Genomic DNA, 7,973 nt, shown 5'->3' with positions numbered 1-7,973 from the left:
TGTCGGAGAGGGTAGTGGAGTTGGCCTCATTAGGGGCACTTAAGCAGCTATTAGACAGGCATATGGATGATAGTATAAGGTAGTGGTGGAGGTCAGACAGACCTCAGGTTTAGCGTAAAAGGTCGGCACAACATCATGGGCCAAAGGGCCTGTACTCTGTTGTACTGGTCTATGTTCTATATCTTTTACTAAACCTAATCCAAAGGGTTGCCAATGTCATGCTACCATGTCCATTTGCTTTATAAACCTGTACTTCCCTTCCTTGCAATTAGTTGAAGGCTATCTCAACAACCCTAGTTCTTCAGCTCGTCAGGGCACTGGTCCCAGCACAGCTCAAGTGAAGCCAATTCCAGCAAAACAGGGCGGCACTGTGGCTCAGTGGTTAGCACTGCAGCCTCACAGCGCCAGGGACGCAGGTTCTATTCCAGCCTTGAGTGACTGTCTGTGTGGAGTTTGCACATTCTCCCCATGTCTGCGTGGATTTCCTCCAAGTGCTCCGGTTTCCTCCCACAGTCCAAAGATGTGCAGGCTAGGTGGATTGGCCATGCTAAATTGCCCACAGCATTCAGGGGTATGTGAGTTATAGGAGGATGGGTCTGGGTGGGATGCTGCAAGGGGCAGTGTGGACTTGTTGGGCCGAAGGGCCTGTTTCCACACTGTAGGTAATCTAATCTAAACAGTTTCCTTCCACCCCAATGCTGGTGTCAGTGCTGCACAAACTGAAACACATTCAATGTACACCAATCTTTGAGACATTTATTTGAATCCTCAACATTTACTGTATGCCAGTTCACCCAAAGGTCAGGCAAAAATCTAGACTTTTTTTTAGGTTCTGCTTTGCAATTTAGATTTTGAACAGTTAGAAACTTTCAGCAGAACCTCATTTCACATACTACTGACAGTGGAAGGACTGATGTATTCCTGATATATCAAAAAAAATCAATAATTTCGATCTTGGTATGCAGGGGACAATTTCAAAGCATTGTGCTCCTCACTGTTTACAGTGTAGAAATCCAAAAGGGCACAGACAAAGGGTGAGGTGAAGTGGGACCACTTGTATATGTACATACATCACTGAAGATGGCAGGACAGCTGGCGAGTTCATAAAGCAGATGGTATTCTCAGCTTTATTAATGGAGGCATAAAGTACAGGTGCAACTAGAGTGGTATGTCCAGTTCTGAACACTATAGGAAGAATGTGAATGCAATGGAAAGAGTCAAGCGGGATTTATAAAAATTATTCCAAATGAGAGACTTCAGTTATGAGGTCAGATTAGAGGCATTGCAAATGTTTTCCTTAAAGGGAAGAAGGCCAAGACGACATCTGATAGCAGTATTCAAAATCATGAGTGGTCAGACAGAGTAGGATCGACAATAACATGAGCACACAGGTTTAAAATAATTTGCAATTATAGCAAACGTGAAGTTTAGTGATGAATTGAGACAATACCCACAGGTATGGAGTGAAGGTGTTCCACTGGCTCACGACCATAATGCTGATTGGAAAGCAAGTGCCAACGTGATGGGCCAATAGCCTCCTTCGGTGTTGTAACAATTCTTTGAATGTGAAGCATATACTCAGCATGAGTTTAGCTAAAGTTACAGACATGATGTTATAGGTTCTCTATTATTTTTCACATTTCAGTATTCTAAACAAAAACATGTCAAAATGCATCAGTGCTTACATTAGCTTAAATTTCTGCCTCTGCTGAATTAGCTAATAGCAAAGATAGTACGAACTGCAGATGCTGGAGAATCTGAGATAACAAGGTGTAGAGCTGGATGAATACAGCAGTCCAAGCAGCATCAGGGGAGCAGGAAGGCTGACGTTTCGGGTCGAGACCCTTCTTCAGAAATGGGGGAGAGGAAGGGGGTTCTGAAATAAATAGGGAGAGAGAGGGAGGCAGATAGAACATGGATAAAAGAGAAGATAGGTGGAGAGGAGACAGACGGGTCAAAGAGGCGGGGTTGGAACCAGTAAAGGTGAACGTAGGTGGGTCCAGGGAGGACAGACAGGTCAAGGAGTCGGGATGAAATTAATGGGTAGGAGATGGGGGTGGGGCTTGAGGTGGGAGAAAGGTTAGGGAGGCGGGGGCTAGCTGGGCTGGTTTTGGGATGCAGTCAGGGGAGTTGGGAGATTTTGAAGCTTGTGAACTCCACATTGATACCCTTGGGCTGCAGGGTTCCCAAGCAAAATATGAGATGCTGTTCATGCAGCTTTTGAATGGCATCATTGTGGCAATGCAGGAGACCCAGAATGAACATGTTGTCCAAGGTGTGGGAGGGGGGAGTTGAAATGGTTCACGACTGGGAGGTGTTGTTGTTTGTTGCGAACAGAGCAAAGTGGTCCCCAAGCCTCCGCTTGGTTTCCTCGATGTAGAGGAGGCCACAACGGGAACAGCGGATACAATATACCACATTAGCAGATGTGGTGGTGAACATCTGCTTGATGTGGAAAGTCTTCTTAGGTCCAGCGATTGAGGTGGGGCGGGGGGGGTGTAGTGTAGCAGTTGCTCTAGTTGCAGGGAAAAGTGCCGGGGGTGGTGGGGCTGGAGGGGAGTGTGGAGTGGACAAGGGAGTCACGGAGAGAGTGGTTCCTCCAGAAAGTGGTTAAGGGTGGGGAGGGAAAATTGTCTTTGGTGGTGGGGTCAGATTGCAGATGGCAGAAGTGGTGGAGGATGATGCGTTGGATTCGGAGGTTGGTACATGAGGACGAGGGGGATTCTGTTTTGGTTGTTATTGCGGGTAGGGGGTGTGAGGGATGAGTTGCAGGAAATGCGAGAGACACGGTCGAAGGCATTTTCGACCACAGCGGAGGGGAAGTTGTGGTTCTTGAAAAACGAGGATACCTAGGATATCCAGGAGTGGAATGCCTCATCTCGGGAGCAGATGCGACGGAGGTGAAGGGATTGCCTTTTTGCAGGAAGGTAGGTCAGTGAAGGTATATTCTTGGTAGCTGTGGGAGTTGGTAGGCTTGAACTTTTTTTTAGGAAGACCTCGAGGGAGGGTAGGATTTTTAAGAAGAGCTAATAGCAGTTGGGGTGGCAGTAAAAAGTACTGCTATTGACTTGGATACGTCTACTGCATGAAAGTTGGAACAAAGGTGTTGGTTTATAATTAACAGTGTTGAATGACTCATTGGAAAGCTGTATATGGGCATTAAATAACCTTCAAATGTTTACTATTTAAATTTTGAGGATCACGGCCAGTCCATTAATAGCAGCTTTGGAACGTAGTAAAACGTAGCAAGGCGCTGTTAGAACATAGAACATAGAACAATACAGCGCAGAACAGGCCCTTCGGCCCTCGATGTTGCACCAACCTGTGAACTAATCTAAGCCCCTCCCCCTAAGCTATCCCAGCATCATCCATATGGTTATCCAAGGATTGTTTAAATGCTCCTCATGTGGCTGAGTTAACTACATTGACAAGCAGGGCATTCCACACCCTTACCACTCTCTGAGTAAAGAACCTGCCTCTGACATCTGTCTTAAATCTATCACCCCTCAATTTGTAGCTATGCCCCCTTGTACAAGCTGAAGTCATCATCCTCAAGAAAAGACTCTCACTGTCCACCCTATCTAATCCTCTGATCATCTTGTACGTCTCTATTAAATACCCTCTTAGCCTCCTTCTCTCCAATGAGAACAGACCCAAGTCCCTCAGCCTTTCTTCATAGGGTCTGCGCTCCAGACCAGGCAACATCCTGGTAAATCTCCTCTGCACCTTTTCCAATGCTTCCACATCCTTCCAGTAATGGGGCGACCAGAACTGTACGCAATATTCCAAATGAGGCCGCACTAGCGTTTTGTACAGTTGCAGCATGACATCACGGCTCTGGAACTCAATCCCTCTACCAATAAAACCTAACACACCGTAAGCCTTCTTAACAGCACTATCAACCTGGGTGGCAACTTTCAGGGATCTACATACATGGACACCAAGATCCCTCTGAACATCTACACTACCAAGGATCTTTCCATTGACCCAGTATTCTGCCTTCCTATTATTCTTCCCAAAGTGAATTACCTCACGTTTATCCGCATTGAACTCCATTTGCCACCTTTCAGCCCAATTCTGCAGTTTATCCAAGTCTCCCTGCAACATTCTTCCACACTGTCCACCATTCCACAGACTTTAGTGTCATCTGCAAACTTACTAACCCATCCACCTATGCCTGCCTCCAAGTCATTCATAAAAATGACAAACAGCAGTGGTCCCAAAACAGATCCTTATGGCACAGCACTAGTAACTGGACTCCAGGCTAAATATTTTCCATCAACCACCACTCGTTGCCTTCTTACAGAAAGCCAGTTTCTAATCCAAACTGCTAAATCTCCCTCAATCCCGTGCCTCTCTATTTTCTCCAATAGCCTGTTCCTTCTGAAGTTTCAAGTCTTCCATGTCCAAGATGCAGAAATTCACTAAGGCTCCTTGGACAGCGTGCTCAAAATCCACTAACATCCCGCACGTTCCCCTCCAAGCCACTCGCCAACCTGACTTGGAAATATATTACCATTTCTACAGTAGTGGTGGGGCAAAATCCTGAAACCTTTCCCTGACAGCATTGTAGTTATACCTGCATTAAATGAGCTCCAGTGGTTTAAACAGGCAGCTCACCACCACTTCAAGGGCAATTAGGATTAGGCAATGAATGTTGGTTCAGCCGGTGAAGACTCTGCCCCAAGCGAATAAAAAATATTGAACTAATCATGAAAGAAACACATACAAATGTATTTTAACATGAAAAACCAGTTTGGCCTAAATGTACTTAACATTCTAGTCATGATTCATTAGCCTGGAAAACCTCAACACCATCATAAATGAATGGTCAGGGCAACTGAATACAAACTGTATACGTAGGCAAGATACAAGTGTTTCCATTTCTTCACTGTTCTTCTGTAGCCAGATTTATTCACGATTTTGAAACTCAGCAAATACAACTATGGGATAAAGTTAGTGTGGTAAAATTTATGTGGGGCTCTCCGAAGAATTTATGCACTCTGAAGTGTGGCCAGATCTATAAAGGAAATTCTACTTTTAAAAGAGAAGAGGTAATAACTAAAAGAACATACGAGTCATGTCTCTGGGTTGTGTGAAGAGTAGATGGTCGTACATTGCAGCTAATAATTTGCATGATATTAGTAACATCTCTTATTGCTCGTGAAGTGGCTGATTGTGATCCTTAGCATGGCAAGTTGGCTGACTGTCTCTAGCCTAGTTTCTTGTTCTTTGGTGAGTTAACTGGCTTGCCTAGCTTCTAGCACCTAGACCGTCTTTCTTTATCTGCATCTAATGGCTATCCTCAAGCAGCAACCTTCACAACATAATAATCCATATTAGCACATCAACTTCTGCAGGCCAAGAGTTGCAGTTGGTTTTAGCTTTTTGCTTGTAAATGCCTGGAAAGGTAAAACACAAACATCTGCAATTTAGAACATAATCTACAGGAGATGGCTTTCTGCTTCAGCCACTTATTATCTCTGTAGCCACAGGAGATCACAGTCCAGCATGTTTTCAGTTACATGTGTCCCTTTGAAAGGTTGCTGTTCAATGTTTCCTTAGCACCTTTGATGTCCGAAAATCCATGGTTTCTCTCAGGGCTTTGCCATACAGTCACTGAACTTACATCTCTAATCATGTATTAGCTGTATATACATAATCAAAACAAATGTTGTCACAAAAGTCTAACGTGCCCATAAAAAATCTAGTGTTACAATCCACAGTCACAACAAAACTTATTGCACTTTAGCTGCATACCTGATGAGGAACATATTGGGTAAATAGTTACCTTTATAATCGTATTAAGTGGGAAGTGACATCAGTCAAGTTGAAATTTCTTGTAAGTCTTGATATATTCAAGTCAAAATATTATTGTAACACTTGTTCACAAAATTTAAGAATAATTATATCCAGGATGCTATGATTTGTATGCCAGTTTTTTGGCAAAGGAAACTTCAGCCACTCATCATGGAGATAGCAGAGATAGCAGGAACTGCAGATGCTGGAGCTCAACTGATAACAAAGTGTGGAGCTGGAGGAACACAGCAAGCCAGGCAGAATCAGAGGAGCAGTAAAGTTGACGTCCCAGCTTGGGACCCTTCTTCAGTTCCTCCAGCTTCACATTTTGCTATCTATGGAGATAACACAGCCCGATTATAGAGATAGCATAAGCTGATTCAGTCTTTTTTTGATCCCAGGTGAACTCAATCATGATGAATGTGTACAGAAATTCTCCTTGGCACCAGAGGCGGGAAAACAAAGAGATTGATATGCCCTTGATAGGTGAGAAACGGACATCTTTCTAGGACAACATTATGGTGACTTAAATAAGATGGTTTTAATCATATGTTGGCCTTGATCTGGAGTAAAGCAACTACACATTATGTAGGTGTCTATTTTTTAAAATCAGCAAAGGTTTGCAGCTACATCCAAGACCATATTCTGCAGAACCCAGTGGGCACGTTCAAAAATGGAAAGACTGAGCGTGTATTCCTGTTGGGATTCTGGGTATAATTACAGTTTCATACTTACTCATTGATTCTTGCACCTATGTCTAAAAAGGTCCAGGGCTAGGGCTCAATACTATTGAACCAGGACCCTAAGTAGTACCATGTCAAAAACAGGAGGCATCGTTGTCTTGGATGTAAAACATAACCTTAGTTTTGCAATCGTTCAACCTATATTTTTGGAAGTTGCAGCATATCTTGCTTGTTTAAAAAAATTGATAGTTAATGTAGGATGTTGTCGACACTTTTGGTTAACTTGTGCTTCACTCCAGGTGCTTCTATTCAGTGAATCACTGAATTCACTTGATGTTTACAAGCTGAGGTCCTTTAGCCATAGTAAACAGGAAAGCTGATAAGTCAATTTCAATGGAATTCTCTTTTGAGGGAGAAATGCAAAGGGGCAAATGCAAATGACAGATCCGAAGTAGGAGAATTGGATCTTCGTTTACTTCTCAAAAATACTGCCAAAGGTCAACCGGCTATGCCTTCTGTATTAAAGGAAGTATCATGTTGCTCTACCAGTAGTACACCACAATGTAAAAGCACCTAATGTTGTCCACAAAATAACAAAGCCTGTTTGCTTGATATAGACTAAGCCAAGCACAAATATGGTGAGCATAGACTAAAATTATTGATCTACAGCATGGTCACAATGGAAACCTAAAAGCTTTTGGTAAAATGTACAAATGTAACTTCTTTTGAATAATAGGAGACAGCCTGCTCTTCCTCAAACTGGAACAGTTGTACTGGATGGCTCACAGAATCAGGAATCAGAACTCTAAACAACACAGCTGAAGTAGTCCTATAGGATTCAGGATTTATTTGTTAGTCTTGGTATATTATCTAAGGAGTAACTTGGAACTCCAATGTATAGGTTAAGATATAGATGTGATAAATCCATTTGTTGATCATACTTCAGTTTGAAGCTAGTCTATACACAGCATTATTAATTGAGGTTATAACTCTGTTGGCGATTATAGCTGCAGGTCCCTTGACATAAAGCTCCCAATTTGGCTTCTCATTTGTAACATTTTGTGTTGGCATATCAGAGCACTTTTCTGATTTCACTAAGCTGTTCAACTCTATCCCGATTTAGTTCGCTAATCTCAGTTGCTGACTTTCATGGCAGCATTTGAGAAGTAAAAAACAGAGTTAACATTTTGGATCTGTGATCCTTCCTCAGATCTGATAGTGGCTGAGAAAACGTCAGTTTATATGCAGAGAAAAGAGAGGGGGTGTTCAGCAAAGACCAAAAGCGCCTAATTGAAAAATGAGGTACTGTTATTTGAACTTAAAGTGAACCTCATTCGAACACCACAGAATGCCAAGGACAGGGAGGTCAAGGTGAGAGCAAGATGTAAATTAAAATAACCAGCAACGAAGTGGTCAGAATTATGTTTGCAGACTGAACCATGATATTCTACGACTAGTCACCAAATCCTCAATTGGTATTCCCAAGGTTCA

The sequence above is a fragment of the Stegostoma tigrinum genome, chromosome 31 (genome assembly GCF_030684315.1).
Source record: "Stegostoma tigrinum isolate sSteTig4 chromosome 31, sSteTig4.hap1, whole genome shotgun sequence".
NCBI lineage: Eukaryota > Metazoa > Chordata > Chondrichthyes > Orectolobiformes > Stegostomatidae > Stegostoma > Stegostoma tigrinum.
This window is presented reverse-complemented; position numbering follows the sequence as displayed.